This window comes from Tursiops truncatus, chromosome 9, assembly GCF_011762595.2.
Source record: "Tursiops truncatus isolate mTurTru1 chromosome 9, mTurTru1.mat.Y, whole genome shotgun sequence".
Taxonomy (NCBI): domain Eukaryota; kingdom Metazoa; phylum Chordata; class Mammalia; order Artiodactyla; family Delphinidae; genus Tursiops; species Tursiops truncatus.
The window spans coordinates 100,381,133-100,402,793 of record NC_047042.1 but is presented as its reverse complement, the minus strand read 5'-3'; the positions used below and the strand labels follow the sequence as shown (position 1 = coordinate 100,402,793).

Below are 21,661 nucleotides of genomic sequence, written 5' to 3'. Positions count from 1 at the left end.
AGGAAATGATGAACAATTCCATAGCCCTTCGTTTTTACCTTTGACTAAGGGTGGATTACTAATAACTAATCAAGTGGAGAAGTAGGGTCATTGTGAAGTAGCTGTGAGGTATTATGGAAGGTATATTGTAAAAACCTCTATTTTTTCCCCCCTCTGCACACGTCATTGTTAAAAAAGCGATTGTGAGTATACGAGTTTGGATCGTTTCCACAGTTCAGCTGGAGCTCTCAGGCCTTTCCAAGGCTCCCTTGTGTTGATGCATGGGGTGGGGGTGGGTACAGATAGGTGAGGTACATTTACAGTTGTTGCATGATAACTTCTTATCAAGGCATAGCCAAGAGAGGGAATTCAGTGCAAGCAAGTGAAAATATATTTAGTTTTCTATTTCCAAAGTGTTCACTTTAATATACTTTTGGTAGGATATTAGAACAATTTCTAAGTTCCAAGTTCTGTGCTTAAAATCAGGAGATTCTCTAAGGAGTCACTGGTTTAGTTTCTGTACCATAATTCAAGTAGAGTTACAACACCGTTACAGTAGTTGTTGGGAATTTAGGGGTTTAGGGCTCAAAATAAATTCACATTCACTTAATGTCCTTTTTTGTGCGGGATACTTTTTTGGGGGAATGGTTTAAGTGTAGATTTACAAGGAAAATCAATTTAGTGCATATTAAATACAGTGTATGCCTTTTGATCAAAAGTTGCCTAGAGGAATGTTTTTCCAGTAGGTGCGGAGGGGAGTGTAATCGTAAATAAGATTGTTTTATTCTTTTTTTAGAGTTTGGCTGCGTGCGGGACCTTTTTAGTTGCGGCATGCGGGATCTTAGCTGCAGCATGTGGGATCTAGTTCCCTGACCAGGGATTGAACCCGGGCCCCCTGCATTGCTGCATTGGGAGTGCGGAGTCTTAACCACTGGAGCACCAGGGAGGTCTCAAGATTGTTTTATTCTTTTTTTTTTTTTCCCCCCGGTATGCGGGCCTCTCACTGTTGTGGCCTCTCCCGTTGCGGAGCACAGGCTCCGGACGCGCAGGCTCAGCGGCCACGGCTCACGGGCCCAGCTGCTCCGCGGCATGTGGGATCTTCCCGGACCGGGGCACGAACCCGTGTCCCCTGCATCGTCAGGCGGACTCTCAACCACTGCACCACCAGGGAAGCCCAAGATTGTTTTATTCTTAATGAAGTTATGTCTTAGAGCAAGAGAAAGGTACATAAAGTTTTCCTTATACTGGCCCTGTATTATAATTTGACTTAGAACCTTGTAGCTTTAGATTTGTCGTGATTACTAACCACCTGTCACTGTGCGGATCTGTAAAGACTCCATGGTGAGATGAATGTATAGGAGAAGTGTAGGAGTTACGTGCTAGTGCGTATCTAGGCAGAAGGAGCAACTTAAGGATTGGTGGCACAGACCTGCGAAATTGCTCGGCCCATTTGTAAAGTGTTCAGTGTTAATAAAATACAATATACTGTATATCATCGTTCCCACATTGAATTTAACCATAACTAATGATACAATTGTGGCTGTAAAGCAGTTGTCTCCAAACTTATATTTGTTTTCTTTTTCTTTTTTAAAAAATTATTATTTATTTTAAAAAATTTATTTATTTTATTTATTTGGTTTTGGCTGCATTGGGTCTTTGTTGCTGCACACGGGCTTTCTCTAGTTGCGGTGAGTGGGGGCTACTCTTCGTTGCGGTGCGTGGGCTTCTCATTGCGGTGGCTTCTCTTGTTGTGGAGCATGGGCTCTAGGCATGCGGGCTTCAGTAGTTGTGGCGTGAAGGCTCAGTTGTTGTGGCTCGCGGGCTCTAGAGCGCAGGCTTAGTAGTTGTGGTGCACGGGCTTTGTTGCTCCGCGGCACGTGGGATTTTCCCGGAACAGGGCTCGAACCCATGTCCCCTGCATTGGCAGAGGATTCTTAATCACTGTGCCACCAGGGAAGTCCCAAACATATTTGAATCATGCCTCCATTAGTAAGAATTTGAATCCTTGCTCTCAACATCTGTATCCTTTTTATTTTTCTTTTTGAAATAAATAGTGTACGTCTATCACAGTCCTTATATTAATACGGGTTGCTAAACTTTAGGAGAGCTAAATTTCACATTCCTTATTAATCTCAAGTTGTAGGATTTGCAGGCCTGTGATTGGGACATTTAAGTGTGTTATGTGCATTCTGCTTTGGAGACCACTACTCTAAAAGACCATGGTATAAAGAAGATACAGAATGTTCGTTTTTCTGCTTTGAATGTTAAGTGGTATGTAGTGTAGATGGGTGGGATAGAGAGAGTGATGATGAGTGGAATCTTTGAATCCCGAAGAGGCCATTGGAGGAATCAGAGTATTGGTGAAATAAAAAGTTTGAGTTCTGGGTCTGCATTCTGTGAAGGCTGTAAATGAATATTCATGTCTCCTTAACGTTTATTTAGTATCCACTGTGCGCCAGGCACTCTTCCCAGCAATTTCATATATGTTACTTAATCCACAACCCTTTTACTGATGAAGAATCCAGCTTGTTAATTTATGTAAGTGGGAAAAAGCCAGAATTTTTCCAGGACTTTGACTCAAAGCTCTTTGTTTTTCTCTTTTTACTACAGCTCTTTTGAGGAGCTCTAAAATCTAGTTGAGGAGTTAGGAGAAATAGACATTCGACAAAGTGTTAAAGAGGAAATTCTAAGTCCTTGGAATAGTGACTGTGTTTCTTGGGTCAGAGCTCTGTCTAGCCAAGTGCATACAGAAGATGTTTAATATATACCTGTTAAGCATTCAAGGACTCTTAGTATCAAGAAGCGTGGGATTTTAAGACATGTGGACTTGAGTCTCAGTACTTCCATTTCCTAACTGTATGACCTTGACCAGTTACTTAGCCTCTCTGAGCCTGAGTTTCCTTATCTGAAAAATGGGGGACTCAATCTCAGTTGCACTGGGTTGTTAGGAGAATTAAATGATAATGTATAAGGTGCCTAAGTCACAGGGTCTATTATGTGTTACCTAGCTTCTATAATGACTGAACACAAACACAGGAAGGTTCTGTACTTGTTATAACTGTTGGTTCTCTAATCTCCAGGGAGATGTGTAACAACAGTGCTCTCCAATTTCTACCTCCACCAGTTCCTTTTGGAGCTGGTAAAAATTAAAAATATCGTATTTTAACATAGTACATTATTTTGTTTCAAATGATAAATAGTAAGATAAAATGTAGTTTTTGTGGCCAGTGTATGGTAAACTCTGATGTCTAGGATATTTTCTTATATCATTTAATTTAATGGTTTTTTTTGGGGGGTGGTGGTGGTAAATACAGGCCAGCATGAAGAAGAAAATGAAAACATCCACAACTTCACTGTTCACGCAACCCTTGCTGGCTTAAAAAAATTCCATGTACGTGATTAAGAAATTTAAATTCTATAAACCAGAAGCCCCCTCTATTAGCTTGGGTGTCATAAAAAAATACCACAGACTGGTGGCTTAAACAACAAAAACTTATTTTCTCACAATTTTGGAGTCTGGAAGCCCCAGATCAAGGTGTCAGCAGGTTGAGTTTCTTATGAGGCCTCTCTCCTTGGCTCGCAGGTGGCTGCCTTCTCACTGTGTCCTCACCAGGTCATCCCTCTGTGTTGTCCGTGTTCTCATCTCCTCTTCTTCTTTTTTTTTTTTTTTTAATTTTTACTTCTTTTTTTTTTTTTTTTTTGCTGTACGCGGGCCTCTCACTGTTGTGGCCTCTCCCATTGTGGAGCACAGGCTTGGGACGCGCAGGCTCAGAGGCCATGGCTCATGGGCCCAGCCGCTCTGCGGCACGTGGGATCTTCCCGGACCGGGGCATGAACCTGTGTCCCCTGCATCGGCAGGCGGACTCTCAACCACTGCGCCACCAGGGAAGCCCTTATTTCTATTTTTAATTTAAAAAAAAATTTATTTATTTTATTTATTTATTTTTGGCTGTGTTGGGTCTTTGTTGTGGTGCGCGGGCTTCTCATTATGGCGGCTTCTCTCGTTGTGGAGCATGGGCTCTAGGCATGCGGGCTTCAGTAGTTGCGGCACGTGGGCTCAGTAGTTGTGGCTCGCGGGCTCTAGAGCACAGGCTCAGTAGTTGTGGTACACGGTCTTAGTTGCTCCACGGCATGAGGCGTCTTCCTGGACCAGGGATCGAACCCGTGTTCCCTGCATTGGCAGGCAGATTCTTAACCACTGTGCCACCACTGTGTGCCACTGTGTCCTTCTTAAAAGGACATTTGTCATACTGGATTCGGGTTCACTCTAACACACTGTTTTTAACTTCATTACATCTTTATAGGCTGTATCTCCAGATACAGTCACACTCTGAGATGCTGGGCGTGTGGGCTTCGGCATGTGAATTTGGGGCGAGCACAGTTCAGCCCGTAACTGCCCTACCCTTGAAACTGCTGGTGACTGTTGTATTTATATAGTTCCAGAAGAAGTTCCTGTTCGTATATCTGTGAGCATATGAAGTTATATAACTATGGGTAATTAAATTAGTTTCTTTGAACTTAATGTGAACAGTATACATAGCAGCAAAGAATTACTACTGTAGGTTTGTGCTAGGTTGGGGAAATCAACTTGTTATATGGAACCAGACGTGATGGTATATTTGTGTGTGTGTGTGTGTGTGTGTGTGTGTAGTATATATGAGTTTATGTAAATACCAATATACGAAAGCCTCTTTAATGTGAAGTTGACTAGTTTCATGTTTGTCTTAAGTCCTTGACGAGCTAAAACTTTTTTTGTGTGTGTCAACCTATGAGTTTGATTTATTCATTCAGTCCTTACTGCGTACTTACTGCTGTGTCAGGTATTCTGTTAGGCATTGGAAGTATGCAGCATCATAAGATGAGATCCCTGCCAATCAGCCCTAAAGTTGGGTGAACCAGCAAGGGTGGTGAGACAAGTGGAGATATGGACAGGCTTCTGAGTCCTGAAAAGAGGAGGAGCTCTTTGTACCCTGAGACTTACACAACGCTTTTCTAGAGGAGGTAACACTAAACTGAAGCTTGTAAGGACCGTCCAAGGAGTATTTCAGGCAGAGGGAATAGCACATGTAAAGGCAGAGAGTTTTGAAGGGGATGATAAAAGGTTAAATATGGTGAAAGTATAACATGGAGAGGAGCGACAGTAGATGAGGCTGAGCTGGTGGCATAAGTTGCATCATGAAGGGTCTTTTATGCCATATTAAGAAGTTTGTGGGGCTTCCCTGGTGGCACAGTGGTTAAGAATCTGCCTGCCAATGCAGGGGACACGGGTTCGAGCCCTGGTCCAGGAAGATCCCACATGCCGCGGAGCAACTAAGCCCGTGTGCCATGAGTACTGAGCCCGTGAGCCTAGATCCCGTGCTCCGCAACAAGAGAAGCCACCACAATAAGCACGCGCACCACAACGAAGAGTAGCCCACACTCTACACAACTAGAGAAGGCCCGCGTGCACCAACAAAGACCAACACAGCCAAAAATAAATAAATAAATTATTTAAAAAAAAAGTTTGTATTTCTTTCTTTCTTTCTTTTTTTTTTTTAAGAAGTTTGTGTATCTGTTTCTAAGGCTTGCAATATGCCACCACTGAAGGATGAAAGAAGGGGAGCAGCATCGTATTTGCATTTTCAAAGTATCTGCATTGGTGTGGAGGAGAAACGAGGGAGATTGGAAGTGGTTGGGTGTTGGCAGGTGAGAGAGGAATGACTGCCTGGAAGAAGACAGTTCGGGGGATGACAGAGAGGCAACAGACTGAAAAGAGGTTTCAGAGGTAGAATTAATAGGACTTATTTAGGAAGGGGAGAAAAGTGAAATGATTGAAGTTTCTAGGCGGATGGAACAGATTTGGGTAGAAGTCAGATGATGACAGGTTGAGTTGTGGATCTGTTGAACTAAAAGTGCCTATGTTCCATTCAAGCGAAGATGCTCACCGGGAATGTGGATGTGTGGAGGGTGGGTGTGGACTAGAGCCCAGACCCGCTGTGAAGGTGGGAGTTGAGGGCATAAGAACCTGTCTAGTGAAAGGAAGCAATTGGGAGCTGTATTCCAGGGAGCGTTAGTATTTTCACTGGTGGTCAGAAGGAAACACCGTAAAGTTGGCCAGCGAAGCCAGGAGATAGATTTCTAGCAGGTCTGTGTATGAAGTAGTGTCGGTTGTTCTAGGAATAACTGTGGGGTGAGATAAAGATGACTTAGAGAGTGTCTGATGGATTTGACTATCTGCTCTCTGGAATAGTGGGTTTGTTAACCAGATTACAGAAGGTTCTGTGGTGAATTAGAGACAAGAGAAAGAATAGGCACGAATAACTGACGAGACTTTCTAAAGAAGGTAACGTGTATGGTATCAGAGAGGAAGGAAGCGGGGCTCAGGAATGATGGACATTTAGAGGTAGGTAAGGCTAGATTTATGGGAGGGAGACAGTGGCAGGAATGGTGGTAGTGGGGAGAGGTTAAAGGGAAACAAAAAAGGGAGGGCATTTTGGAGTAAGGGGTTGACTTGGGATCCACAGCACATGCTGTTGGTAACTTACGTAAGCACACGTAAGGGAGGATACCTCAGTATTGCACTCATTTGATTTTTAAAATGATGCTACTGTGAATGTTTTGGTGAGCTTTTATTCTTTATTTTTTCCTCCCCTACTAAATGGCTATCTTGGATAATCTCTTGAGTGTGAATTGGAATATCCTCAATTTGTCTCAGGACCAAAGATATATTCTGGTATCAGGAACTAGGTTTTTTTTTTCATTTTCAATTATACTTAAGTAGGAAAAGCTGAATTAGTGAACCTGTTACATGGCGTTGAGATACTTTTCTGGTGATGGGGAAAGGAATCTAGCTAGCACTCTGAGTTAGCCTGTTACACTGGGGAAGAAGGTAGTGTATAAGCTTCCTAGGGCTATTGTAACAGAGTACCAGAAACAAATTTACTGTCTCACATCTGCTCCAGGCCTCTCTCTTAGTTTCTGGTGGTTGCTGGGCAGTCCTTGGTGTTCCTTGAGTTGCAGCTGCATCACTCCAGTCTGTCTCCATTGTCACAAGACCTTCTCCCTGTATGTCTGTGTCTCTTTGTCCAAATTACCCTCTTATAAGGACACTGGCCATACTAGATTTAGGGCTCATCTTACTCCAGTATGACCTCATCTTAACTTGATTACATCTGCAAAGACCCTATTTCCAAATCAGGTCACATTTCTCAGGTTCCAGGTGGACATGAATTCTGGGGACAGTATTCAACAAAATATGGTAGTTTTAGAAATGAATTTCTAAAGTGAAGTTTCATGCATCAACTAAAGTTGTAGAGCAGGTTTTATAATACTAATGGAATTGTCAAAGCAGGCCCATTAGAATTGTTTTAACCTATTTAGGGCTTAAGTTTCTGTGATTATACGTTTTTAGTATTGTAAACCAATTCAGATGAAATCCTATAAATCTAAATCCGAATTATAAATTAAAACTTCCCCACTTTTATTATTTTTAAGTGTAAGAATACCATTATTACCAAGGAGAGATCATTGAGGATAATCTTTTCTGATGAGAAAATGATGAGAAATGCCATTGTATGTTTTAAAGTAGATGGTTGTAAAATGCTTACTGTTGGATTCCCCTCTGTCCCCCAAATACCAGACTGGTTTGTGAAAAAAATAAACCTTTTTATTCTAAATCTAGTAGTAAAAAAAAGAAATTTAACCTAGTCTGGGTAGATACCACCTGAAGAGGTAACTCTTTTTTTTTGTTGTTGTTGTTGAGTTTCTTTGTACATAATTTCTGCTTTTTTCTTGTGTTTTCAGTTTTCAGGGATGGTAGAAAGGTACATTTTCTTCATCGTCTTGCCTTCTTTTAAAATTTATGTCAGGCTTCATCCAGGTCTTTCTGCTGTATTTTAGACCGATGCTGTCCAGTAGTGCTTTCTGTAGTAATGGAAATGCTCTATATCTATGCTTTTCACTGTGGTAGCCGCTGGAAATGGAGCTGGTGGGACTGAGGAGCTGAATTTTAATAGTATTTAATTTTAATTAATTTAAGTTTAAATAGTCACATGTAGCTAGTAGCTACTGTGTTGCTCAGCCCAATGCTAGACTTCTCTCCGATTTCTCTCTCCAGTCCTGCCTTCCTTTTCTCTCAGGTGGTCATTAGTTTGGGGTCTGTCCTACCAAAATTTTTTTGGTGTATATGTAAGAAATACGTGCACGTGTTTGAATATTTACTGGTATTAAAAAAATACATTTATGTATTTATTTATTTTTGGCTGCATTGTGTTTTCATTGCTGCGCGCTGGCTTTCTCTGGTTGTGGTGTGCAGGCTTCTCATTGCAGTGGCTTCTCTTGTGGAGCACAGGCTCTAGGTGCACGGACTTCAGTAGTTGTGGTACACGGGCTTAGTTGCTCTGTGGCATGTGGGATCTTCCCGGACCAGGGCTCGAACCCGTGTCCCCTGCATTGGCAGGTGGATTCTTAATCACTGTACCACGAGGGGAGTCCTGTGTGTGTGTTTTTAAATGTATTAAAAGAGATTTACTTACAGATGTGTAAACACATGTATATACGTGTATATGAGTGAAATTGACCAAATGATATATTCATTATAAAGGGCTACATTTTTTTTCCCTCCCAACCTGGACGCTTCACTCTACATATTATGCTAATGTGGGATTTGGGGAGTTTGATCAGTTTACATTACTGTAAATCATAGATATGTCTTAAAGTATTTCTAATTCTAACAGTACACGTCCTCATCATAAACTCAAACTCTAACAAAAGGTATAAATCACAAGTGCAGGTCTACTCCTCCGAGGTAATCACTGGAAACTTTCTTGTATTTCTTTCCAGATGTTTTTCATTTGTAAGTAAGAGATGTATGTATGTAGGAAAAACAAAAAAAAGGAAAGATATAGGTATGTATTTTTTGAAAACAAATGGAATTATGCTGTAAACACTGTTCTGTAACTTGCTTCTTTTGCTTAACAGTGTATCTTGTACATCTTTTCATAGGTACATGTTGATTAATAATGTAGGTACAATTCAGTGATAATTGAAATAAAGTGTTTTTCCATTTACTGAATCCTATTTTTTTTTTAATTAGTTTTTTTTTTTCGTTGCACCGGGTCTTAGTTGCGGCATGCGAACTCTTAGTGGCGGCATGCATGTGGGATCTAGTTCCCAGACCAGGGATGAACCTGGGCCCCTGCATTGGGAGCGTGGGATCTTACCCCCTGTGCCACCAGGGAAGTCCCCCTGAATCCTATTTTTAAAAGTTACTAATATTATTAAATCATGTTATATAATTGTCAGTAGGGATGGCTCAGGTAAAATCTAATAGGAAAGGCTGAATTAAAATTTTAAACTTGTGGGACTTCCCTGGTGGTCCATTGGTTAAGACTCTGCACTCCCAACGTCAGGGACACAGCTTTGATCCCTGGTCAGGGAACTAAGATCCCACATGCCACACGGTGTGGCCAAAAAAAAAAGAAAAAATATTTTTTTGAAAACTTGTACTATATATGCCTATTTGCAAGCATAACGGAGTTTGGTCTTTTTAATGTACATGGTCTTTTAAAAATATCTTATTCTGATGTCTCTTGTAAAACCCCACTTAAACTTTTGGGAGCTGATTTCTGTCTTTTTGCTGTAAGATAACACTGTTCTGCAGTTATTCTTCTGAGAGTGATTTTTCTTTTTAAAGGAATGCATAGCAAAATTCTGTATTAAATGTGTTCACTCCTGGTTCCACTTACTGGTCTTATGATCTTAGAAGATGCTTAAGAGCCTGAGCTCTGTATTAATGCAGTGCTAGTTCAAATCCTGGGTGTACCACTTAATAATTAATTGTGTGACCATGATCCTCTGCCTGCTTCAGTTTTCTTGTCTGTAAAATGAGGAGTGATGATTGATGTGATGGGTCCATAAAAAGTACTGTGTTAGTTGAAATTATGACAGCTGCTGTAACAGATAAACCCTGAAATCTCAGGGGCTTAAGAAAATAATAGTTTATTCTACTGGGACTTGAGTCAATCTGTTCTCTGATGTCTTCTACACATGACTTCCAAGATTGCCCTGGGCATTGATATCCACCTGGCAGATGGGGGAGGGAGGGGTGCAGGATTGTGTGGGAGCTTTGGAGGTAGGGCCTGGGAGTAGTGAAGAGGTATCCAGCACTTTTGCCCACATTTCATCGTCAGAAACTCAGACACATGGCAGGGAGGTTGGGAAATGTAGCCTCGCTGCTTGCCCAGGAGGACAGGGAAAATGCGTTTGGTGAATAGCCAGCCAGTCTTTGCAGTAAGTACTCAGCCTAGAAGATGGTTCTAAAGTTGTTGTTAAGCAAGTCACTTTACCTCTTGGTGGGGGGGTTCTGTGTTTCCGTCTGTGAAGGTAGGAGGGTGGTGATGATGAGGGGAATGGTTAACATTTGTTGAGAACTGCTATGAAGCACTGTTTTAGGAGAACTGTGTATTAAAACTGTATTCATTCATTTAATTCTTTAAGAAGTCCTCTAAGGTAAAGACTGTTACCATCCTTTTTTTTTTCTTTTTAACATCCAAGGAAACTAAGGCACAGATGGAGTCATACATGGAGTTAGGATTTGAAGCCAGGCAGTGCTCACTGCAGGGTCTGTGCTTTTAGTGCGCTCTACTGAAAGTCTTGTGTAAACACAGCTTCATTTAACCCCCTGGACCCTGCTGTGTCCTGAATCTTTCTTCTCTTGGTGTCTTTTCTTCAGCAGAGGTCTTCTTTGTGCCAAAATAATTTCTTTCAAGTTGCTCCACCTCCATCTGTGATCCTTTTTCCCTTCCCTCCACTTGCCCTTATATTCAGTGGACTTGTAGTCACTCCTTTTCCCTTTCCACCTGTTTTTTTTTTTTAACTTTCTATTAGAGAAAATTCGCCCATATCCAAGTGTGTAGAGAATAGTATAATGAACCCCAAAGTATCCATCTTCTAGCTTAAACAGTCATCAACACATGGCCAATGTTGTTTCATTTATACTGTTACCCCCTTCTCCTCTTCTGTTATTTTGGAACAAATTGCAGGCATAATTTCATTTATAAATATTTGAGAATGTATCTCTAAAAAGTAAAGACTTAAGAAAACCCAAATACCACCCTCATACCTAAAAATAGTTAACAGTTAAAGTCCAGAATACCATCAGATATTGAGTGTTCAGTTTAACAGGTGTCTCAATTTAAAAACAAAACAAAACAAAACCAGTTCGTTTGAATCAGGAGCTGAATGAGGCCCACACATTGTGATTAAGTCTTTTTTACTCTATAGGTTGCTACCTCCTTTTTTCCTTGCCATTTATTTGTTGAAGGAACAAGTTATTTGCCCTGTAGAGAGTTTCCTGCTGTTTGGATTTTGCTGATTGTATCCCTGAGGTTTAACATGTCTTTCTAGTCTCTGTATTTCCAAGTTCAAGTTCACCCTTGAACAACCTTGGGGTTAGGGATGCCAATCCTCTGCACAGTTGAATTTCTGTGTGTAAATTCTTTTTGTGTGTGTGTGTGTAACTTTAAAGCCAGCCCTCCATATCTGTGGTTCTGCTTCCACAGATTCACCCAATTACAGATTGTATAGTACTGCAGTACCTTATTCACTGGAAAAAATCCATGTGTAAGTGCACCTGCCTAGTTCAAACCTGGGTGATTCAGGGGTCAAGTGTACGTAGTTGGAGCTAGAGGCTTGATCAGATTTGAGTTCCATTTTATTTTCCGTGACTGCTGCTCATGTTGCAGTGCATTCTTTCATCTGGAGGCACATAATGTCTGGTTGTCTCTTTCTGTGATACTGGCAGCTATTGATGACCAGTGTCTGGGTCTGATTCATTTACTAGGTTGTAAAGTGGTGATGTTCTGTTATGCCTTCATTTTATTAGCTGGAATGCTTGTTATAAAGAGAAAAATCCCCCTCACCTGTTGTTTGGTTGCCTAGTGTAACAGTTTATATAGGAGAGGCAGGACAAATGTTTGATTCTTTCTCTTTCTTTATCAGTTTGTGGTGTAATGAGTTGGTTCATGAGCATTTCCCAACTGTGCTTGATAGGTTTTTCTTATTCTTATTTTGTCCTGTATAACTCAATGTGCAGGAAAGTATCTGAAAATTAACAGGTAAAGGCAAGATTCCACCACAGCCACCGGCTGGTAGGGGACCGGTACAGTGTGGCAGAAATAGTGTTCTACACATACTGGGGAGCATGTAACAGAGGTGCTTAGCTTGAAGGTTGGGAAAGAGCTCTGTAGTTGATCTTGAGCTGCGTTTTGAAGGTTGAATAGCAGTTTGCTTCTGGAGGAGGTGATTCCTTTCCAGGCAGAGGGAGCAGCATGTGCAAAGGCTCTGGGGAGTGAGTGCATTTGTAACTGTGGGGATTTCTTATGGCTGAACCGAGTGTGCTTGGTGTAGGAGGCTGCAGAGATGGTGGGGATTTTAAGTCGATGAAGGAAGAGTTTTGACTTAACTCTGAAGGCCATGGAGGGACACTGAAAGGTTTTTATCCAGGTGAATGACATAAGAAACACATCTTATGAGGATCACTTTGGCACCACTGTGGAGAGTGACTCATGGTGCCCTTTTCTGAAATGCTTATATTGCTCCCTTCTTCTTCCCCCATTGCCGCCAACACACACACACACACACACACACACACACACACTCTCTCTCTCTCTCTCTCTCTCTCTCTCTCTTTCTCTCTCTCTGCCTCAGGCCTCCTTCTAGAGTCCTGGCTCTTGTTCTTTTCAGAGCTTGGGTAACTGTCAAGGCTAGAAAGGAGGCTGTCTGGAAAAAAAAAGTGGTTGGTTGCAGTGGTTGAGAAGTCACTGCTGCTGTCCAGGCAGTACAGTGCTAGGCATCATAGGAGAAATGATGACAGGAAATGTAGATGACTAACGAGCACTTAACTGTGGTGCCAGGCACTGTTCCCAGCATGCTACTGTCCCCGTTGTACAGATGAGCAGATGTGCAGGGGAAGTTAAGGGACTTGCTCAAGGTTATACTCTAGTAAGAGGCAGAGGTGAGATGGAACCTGAGCATTCGGCCTCATCCGAGTTTGTGCTTTGTGCCTAATGCACACCAAGCAGTCCCCATAACATGTGTCATATAATCCCTCCCCTCCCAGGGTTTCCAGGCCTCTGACCCTTCCCCTTAGCCTTATATCAACATAGTCTTTCCCAGGGTTTCTGGTCTAGTAGCCGCCTATCCCATGACAAAGTGAGAATCCCCAGTGTGGCTGATGATACAGTTTGATCCCTGAACTGTGGGGGGAGATGTTTTAGCATTCCTACCGAAAAAATTTTTTCTCACACATACGTTAAACCCAGGTTTCTTAGGTTTTGTAAGACTGCCATTCAACTATAAGTAGTTGAGTTAAAAATGTTTATTGTATCAGAAGAAAATTAATACATCTAAATTATAAATGTTCATCAACAAAAGAACATAAAAATGCCCCACCATCTTAATTTAAGGTTTACAAACAGTGGTATATATTTTTTACATACACATACGAATTATGTATGTATACATACATGTATGGAAAACATGTAGAAAAAATAGAAAATAAACCAAAAACTAAGTCGTCCATGAAGTCAGTAAAGTTGCAGGATACAAAATTAATATGCAGAAATCTGCTGCTTTTCTATACACTGATAGCAAACTATCAGAAAGAGAAATTAAGAAAACAATTCCATTTATAATTGAATCAAAGAGAAGGTGTAAAAGATCTGTACTCAGAAAACAATAAGACACTGTTGAAAGAAATTGAAGACAACAGTAACAAATGGAAAGATGTACAGTTGTGTTCATGGATTGAAAGAATTAATATTATTAAAATGACCACACTACCCAAGGGAATCTACAGATTCCGTGCAGTCCCTATGAAAATACCAATGGCGTTATCCAGAGAACTAGAGCAAATAATTCTAAAAATTTTTTTTTTTTTTTGTGGTACGCGGGCCTCTCACTGCTGTGGCCTCTCCCGTTGCAGAGCACAGGCTCCGGACGCGCAGGCCCAGCGGCCATGGCTCACGGGCCCAGCCGCTGCGCGGCACGCGGGATCCCCCCAGACCGGGGCACAAACCCGTGCCCCCTGCATCGGCAGGCGGACTCCCAACCACTGCGCCACCAGGGAAGCCCAATTCTAAAATTTTTATGGAAACAGAAAAGACCCCAAATAGCCAGAACAATCTCGAGAAAGAAGAACAAACCTGGAGGGATCATGCTCCCTGATTTCAAACTATATTACAAAGCTACAGTAACCAGAAACAGTATGGTACTGGCACAAAAACAGACACATAGATCAATGAAACAGAATAGAGAGCCCAGAAACAAACCACATTTAATGTGGTCAATTAATCTGCAACAAAGGAGGCAAGGATATACCATGGGGAAAAGGCTGCCTCTTCAGTAAATGGTTTTGGGAACACTGGACAGCTACATGCAAAAGAATCAAACTGGACTACTTTCTCATAACATATACAAACACACACAATAAATATATAAACTCAAAATGGATTGAAGACTTAAATGTAAGACCTGAAACCATAAAACTTCTAGAAGAAAACATAGGCAGGTATGGTCTTTGACATCGGTATTAGCAGTATCTTTTTGCATATGTCTTCTCAGGCAAGGGAAACAAAAGCAAAAAAAAAAAAAAAAGACTATTCAAACTAAAAAGCTTTTGCACAGTGAAGGAAACCATCAAGAAAACAAAAAGGCCACCTACTGAGTAGGAGAAGATATTTGCAAAAGATACATCTGATAAGCAGTTAATATCCAAAATATACAAAGTGTACAAAGAATGCATTCAACTCAACATCAGAAAACCAAACAACCCAAATTAAAAGTGGGCAGAGAAACTGAATAGGCATTTTCCCAAAGAAGACATACAGATGGCCAACAGTCACATGAAAAGATGCTCGGCATCACTAATCATCATGGAAGTGCAAATCAGAACCACAATGAGGTGTCACCTCACACCTGTCAGAATGGCTCTTAGCAAACAGACAACGAAGAACAAGTGTTGGTGCAGATGTGAAGAAATGGGAACCCCCACACCCTGTTGGAGGGAATGTAAGTTGGTGCAGCTACTATGGAAGACAGTGTGGAGTTTCCTCAAAAAATTAAAAATAGAGCTATCATACAATCCAGCAATTCCACTCGTGGGTATTTATCCGAAGAAAATGAAAACACCTACTTTAAGAGATACATGTACCCTTGTGTTCATAACAGCACTGTTTACAATAGTCAAAGATATGGAAGCAGCCTAAATGCCCATCAGTAGATGAATGGATAAAGAAGATGTGATATATATACACAGTAGAATATTACTCAGCTATGAAAAAGAATGAAATCTTGCCATTTGCAACAACATGGGTGTGGGCCTAGAGGGTATTATACTAAGTGAAATAAGTCAGACAGAGAAAGACAAATACCATATGATTTCACTTATATGTGGAATCTAAAAAACAAAAGAAATGAACAAACATAAGAAGACAGAGTCATAGATCTAGAGAACAAGCAGGTGGTTGCCAGAGGGGAGAGGGGAGAGGGGTGAGGGGATGAGAGAAATAGGTGAGGGAGATTAAGAGGTACAAACTCCCAGTTATAAACTAAATGAGTCACAGGTATGAAATCTATAGTGTGGGGAATACAGTCAATAATTATTATCTTTGTATGATGACAGATCTTAACTAGACTTATCGTGGTAATCATGTTGAAATGTATAGAAATATTGAATCATTATGTTGTGTAACGGGAAGTATCATAGTGTTGTAGATCAATTATACTTCAAAATCAAACAAACGAATTTGTAGAAAAAGATACCATTTGTTATCAGAGGTGGGGAATAGGAGGAGGGGGAATTTGATGAAGGCCTTCAAAAGGTACAAATTTCTAGTTTACAAGATAAATGTACGTACTAGAAATGTAATGTACAACATGATAAAGGTAATTAACACTCTAGGTTATATATGAAAGTTGTTAAGAGAGAAAATCCTAAGAGTGGGCATCACAAGGAAAACATTTTTTCTTTTTTATCTGTACAAAATGATGAACGTTCACTAAGCTTACTGTAGCAATCATTTCATGATGTACGTAAGTCAAATCATTATGCTGTACACTTTAAACTTACACAGTGCTATATGTCAATGATATCTTGATAAAACTGGAAGGAAAAAAAGAGCATTGAAGATTGGTTTGGGAATGTAAATACCCCTCCTGCCCCCCATTCAGCTTACAGATGAATCAGTCACAATTTTATCTGTCTGAATGTAAAAGAGAACTAGTGAATGGCCTGAGGGCCAGAGGGGTGGGATGGGGTGGGGCAGGTTGTGGGGGTAGAGATGACTCTGCTTTCGGGTATTGTGAGAATTGTTTAAAAGGATGGTAAATTTGAAGGGTAAGATGAGTTCAGAGAGGGGGAGAGGTGTACAGGGGGTGTTTAGAATAAGGACAGTGAGCAAAGGGGGTTACCTCTCATGAGAAAGAGCTATGGATAGATAAGATTCCCAATAAATTGATCCCTTAGAGCTATTCTGAGTTGAAAGCTTATCTTTTATCTGAATGGAGCCCAAGTGGCTTTTGGTTTCTTTGATCTGGAAAGATTGTTTGTGTGCTCCAGTAACTCATTTTGCTGAAAAAGGATATTCTTGGGGGGCGGGCAGTGGGAAAAAGAATTGGAAAGGCAGATTGTGGCCAGTTGAAAAATGGCCTTGAATGCCAAGCTTCAGGAACTGGGTTTTTATTTGGTATGTTGTAGGCAACCTTATGGAATTTTGAGCAGGTGAAAAATGCAGTGTTAGCAAGTCAGATAGCTAGGGAGGGAGGGTGGGAGGCATAGACAACGCCAAGAGCTCCAGAGAAAACATCGAGTGAAATAGTTCAGATGGTGGCACCGGGCCTAGAAGGGGGATACGTTGGAAGGTGAAGCATTACATGGAAAGAGGTGGCAGAATGTGGTGATTAACTGCAGTAGGAACACACAAAAGGAAAGGGATAAACATACATTACTCAAAGCTTTTAGCCTGAGTTTTTGAGAATAGATATCAGGAGAGGAAGACAATTTTATTTCTAAAAGCTCTGCTAAAATAAATGTAGCTTATAAAAATTTTAAAAACCAAATCTTGAGATTCATGGTGTGTCTAGTTTCACTTACCAAATTATTAAAATTATGTTGTGAATTTAAGATATTTTAAGGCCCCTATTGTAGTAGAAATAGGAGAAAATGGGAGGAACATGGGTTGGGCAGTCAGGAAGGGTGAGCAGACTGTGCTGGTCAGACGCCTAGGGGGGCTTCTTGTCCCTGGCTGATCCTTGTGGGGGCCGTGCTGTGCACTGAGTAGCGGCATCCCCTAGATGTCTTCAGATACGGCCAGTAGGCCTGGGGGTGGAGGGGCAAAAACTCTCTGCACCCCGCCGCCCCGCCATGTTGAGAACCACTGCTCTAGAGTACAGAACCAGGACTGCTAAACAGAAATTACTGGCATGCGTAGACCAGTGTCCAACACAGAGCCAGCACTCAAATATTTGTTGAATAAATGAGTAATCACATTTTGGCTTTGAATTAAAAAACCCCAGAACTTGGTGAGTGACTACTCAAGCTGCTTTACCACGGAATGGGATGTCCATTGAGCAGTTCTCTCAGGTCTCATTTTCTAACCTGGGTTATTAAACAGATGAGGTTTTTTTCCTCTGATGTATAGTTGGTTCTGATGCTTTTTGCTGTAAAACTTTCAGAGCCTCTCTGCTGACATTTATTCAGACTTCTCAGCTTGACATTCAAGTCCTTTCTGTATCCTGGATCCATCCTATCTGTCAGCACTTATTTGTTCTCTTCTGAATATGGCTAAATTTCACCCTCACTTCTACCTACTGTAGCCATTCCTGCTACCTGAATTACTTTCCTCTCCTCCCTTTCTCCACTTTTGTTCCTTTCCCCTTCGCTGGTCTGAAATCTTACCCATCCTTCTTTGTGAAGTCTTTACTAACCGTAAAGTGGTCTCTCTTCTCTCAAATAGATGAGTTTCTTTCACAGCACTTGAGCCATCCTGTTTATAATATATTTCCCATGTACACACTCCTTAGGTTTGATGAATGTCTCGTATTCGTACTTGTATCTCTGTCGGGGTGTTACTGTTATGTGCTGCATGTTGATTGAAGTAGAGACTAGATGTTGGGATGTTGTAGGATGAATTCGTTAATTGGGGAACAAGGAGAACAAGTCCTGCTAATATTGAGATTTTATGGCACTACTTTAGGTACGCTTTTAGTCATACAGTTATGACCAAGTAGTAAATAAGTGTTCCTAAAAACTTTTTATTATGGGATTTTAAGTATATATAAAAGTAGAGGTATTTTATACTGAACCCGTGTTCCCGTCACCTAGTGGTCAGTCATGTTTCGTCTGTGCTGTCACTCTTCTCCCCTCTCTTCCCCCACCCCCATTTTGAAACAAGTTCTAAATTTCAAATTATCAATACATATTTTGGTATATGACTTCTGTAAAAATCTGGTTCAACTGAAATAATGTGAAGATGGAGTTTAGAAACTGCTCAAAAAGTGGCCCTGAAGGAAGTTTCATTGGTGTTGTGAGGGCCTTATTAAGGGGTGAGTGGGAGATGAGGGAGTGGAGGAAGGCAGTGTGTGGGTTCTTTCCAGAAGAGTTCAGGAGGTTTCTTTTTCTTTTATTTTCTGGCCATGCCACACGGCACACGGGATCTTAGTTCCCCAATCAGGGATCCAACCCGTTTCCCCCAGAGTCTTAACCATAGGACCGCCAGGGAAATCCCAGCAGAGGTTTCTTTGAAGAGGGAGAAAACTGAACAACTTTTATACATTTCATTTGATTCCTTGTAAGTTTTTAAAGGAGATAAGAGAGTTTGTGTTCTTATTTCATAAGTTGGAAAAAGAGCACAGAAAATTAAAATGTAGTCCCTAAGAAAAACAAACTCAGGACTTGTGACTTAATATACTAAAGAAAATATTTCAGAGTGAAGAAAATATTAGAAGTTTGAGTTTCTTAATTGGGTTGTCTCGTTCATAATTATTGTTTCATACTAACTGGCTAAGAAACATGAGACTGGGACGTAAATACCCAGGTGTATGCAGGTGTAAATCTAGAATTGGGTACAAAAATGAATAAACATCCGAACATCTACTTTGTACAAAGAAAGGTTCTGGCAGGTTCTGGGCAGGGCAGGAAGCCCAAAAGAAATATGTCTGCCTTAGAGAGTGTACAGTCTAGATAGGAAACAAAAAGTAAAAAGAAAAAAAAAACCCAACTTGAATAGTTAATTAACAAATCACAGTTTAAATAATGATGAAAGGCATGTGTAAAAGAGATGTCAAGGTAGGACATAATTAATGCTACTAAGTTGAATAGGCCTTGGGGGAAGAAGAGATGTGTAGTCAAGTATATTTTAGAAGTCTATAATTAAGGATTGGAGGAATGTGGGATATTTGGAGTAGAGGGAGATTCCTTTCTAAATTAGCTTTTTAAATTGTGAAATTTCACATTCTTCTACATGTAATTTTTTTGTAGCTATATATAGTTTAGTTTAAAGAATAACAAGTATTTCTGTACCTACTTTATTTGTAGTATTATTATTTTTGTTTGCGGTACGCAGGCCTCTCACTGCTGTGGCCTGTCCCATTGCGGAGCATAGGCTCCGGACACACAGGCTCAGCGGCCATGGCTCATGGGCCCAGCCGCTCCGAGGCATGTGGGATCCTCCCGGACCGGGGCACGAACCCGTGTCCCCTGCATTGGCAGGTGGACCCTCAACCACTGCGCCACCAGGGAAGTCCTGTACCTACTTTATAGTCTAAGAAGAAGAATACTACCCAGTATTCTTTGAAGTCCCCTAAATGCCTCTCCCTGATCACACCCCTTCTTCCCCTCCAGAGTAATCATTCTGAAGTTTGTTTTTAATATTTTCTTTCTCTTTATAGTTTTTAAAAACCACGTTTGTATGTATCCCTATATATGTTTAGATTTGCCTGCTTTAAAACTTTATCTCAATGGAATCATATATTGTATATACTGTATACAGTCTCTGCAAATTGCTTTTATCCTTTTGTGTGATTCATCTGTGTTCATATACAGAATACACTTTATTCATTTTCGCTTCGGGATTGAGATGTTTTTCCATGTTCCATCTTGTTTTCACCCTTCCCCTTTGGTAGTTATACATTCTATGTGTATTATTTTTCTGTCTACCTAGAAATATTAGCATAAATATTGAAGATGTAACAGAATCAGTAATTTACCTAACTCCTGAACAGTAACAACTTTAATATGCTCTGCCTCTGATCACCCTGCCTCCTGACTTACATGTTCTTGTTGTCCATCATCTTTAGTCCTTTTTGTAATCCCATAAATCAGACAGTAATATTAGTCTTCTTTCAAACAGTGTTTGTTTAGAAATAGTGACAAGTTCACTCTTTTTTTTCCCTTACCATTCCCTTTTACATCTCAGATTTTCCTTCTGGGATAATTTTCCTTCTTCCTGAAACTTTAGAAGTTAGTTGGTTGGTGTCTTTGTGTGGTATAAAAATCTGTTTTGTTTTTCTAAAAAATTGTCCTCTTCTTTTTTTTTTTTTATATACATTAAAATTTTTTTAAAATTTATTTATTTTTGGCTGCATTGGGTCTTCGTTGCTGTGCACGAACTTTCTCTAGCTGCGGCGAGTGGAGGCTACTCTTCGTTGCGGTGCGTGGGCTTCTCATTGTGGTGGATTCTCTTGTTGCAGAGCACGGGCTCTAGAGCGCAGGCTCAGTAGTTGTGGCACATGGACTCTAGAGCACAGGCTCAGTAGTTGTGGTGCATGGGCTTAGTTGCTCTGCAGCATGTGGGATCTCCCTGGACCACGGCTCGAACCCGTGTCCCCTGCACTGGCAGGCGGATTCTTAACCAGTGCGCCACCAGGGAAGCCCTGTCCTCTTCTCTGAAAGATAGTTTTACTTCTGTGTAGTATTGGTATTTTGTGTATGTGCTTGGTCACAATTTAAAATACATTTCTTACTCTCAATCATGATTAAAAACCATGCCAGTGGGACTTCCCTGGTGGTACAGTGGATAAGACTCCGCACCCCCAATGCAGGGGGCCTGGGTTTGATCCCTGGTCAGGGAACTAGGTCTCCCACATGCATGCCACAACTAAGAGTTCGCATGCCACAACTAAGGAGCCCATGTGCCACAACTAAGGAGCTGGTGAGCTGCAAATAAGGAGCCCTGGAGCCGCAATGAAGGAGCCTGCCTGCCAAAACTAAGACATGGTGCAACCAAATAAATAAATATTAAAAACAAAACAACAACAACCACCACAAAAAAACATGCCAGTGCATCGAAGGTACATACACAGGTCAACTTTACTGGGTAATACTGAGTGTTTTTCAAAATGATTTTATCAATTCACACTCCCATCAGTTAGAGTCTAAAAGTGTCTGTTGCTTTAGTTTCTTTCCACTTCTTGCTATTATCAGATTTAAAATATTTCTAATACAGTAGGTGAGAAATATCTTTTTATTTATTTTATTTTATTTTTTATTATTTCTTTTTGCGGTACTCAGGCCTCTCACTGTTGTGCCCTTTCCCGTTGTGGAGCACAGGCTCCGGACACACAGACTCAGTGGCCATGGCTCATGGGCCCAGCCGCTCTGTGGCATGTGGGATCCTCCCGGACCGGGGCACGAACCCGTGTCCCC

The 21,661-nt window shown here is 41.0% G+C and overlaps 1 protein-coding gene across 8 annotated transcripts in view; it reads left to right on the top strand.

Annotated features, from left to right (window-relative positions):
• The window catches only part of KMT2C (lysine methyltransferase 2C), a 294,243-nt gene that overhangs the window by 40,356 nt on the left and 232,226 nt on the right, over positions 1-21,661 (top strand). The window lies entirely within an intron of this gene.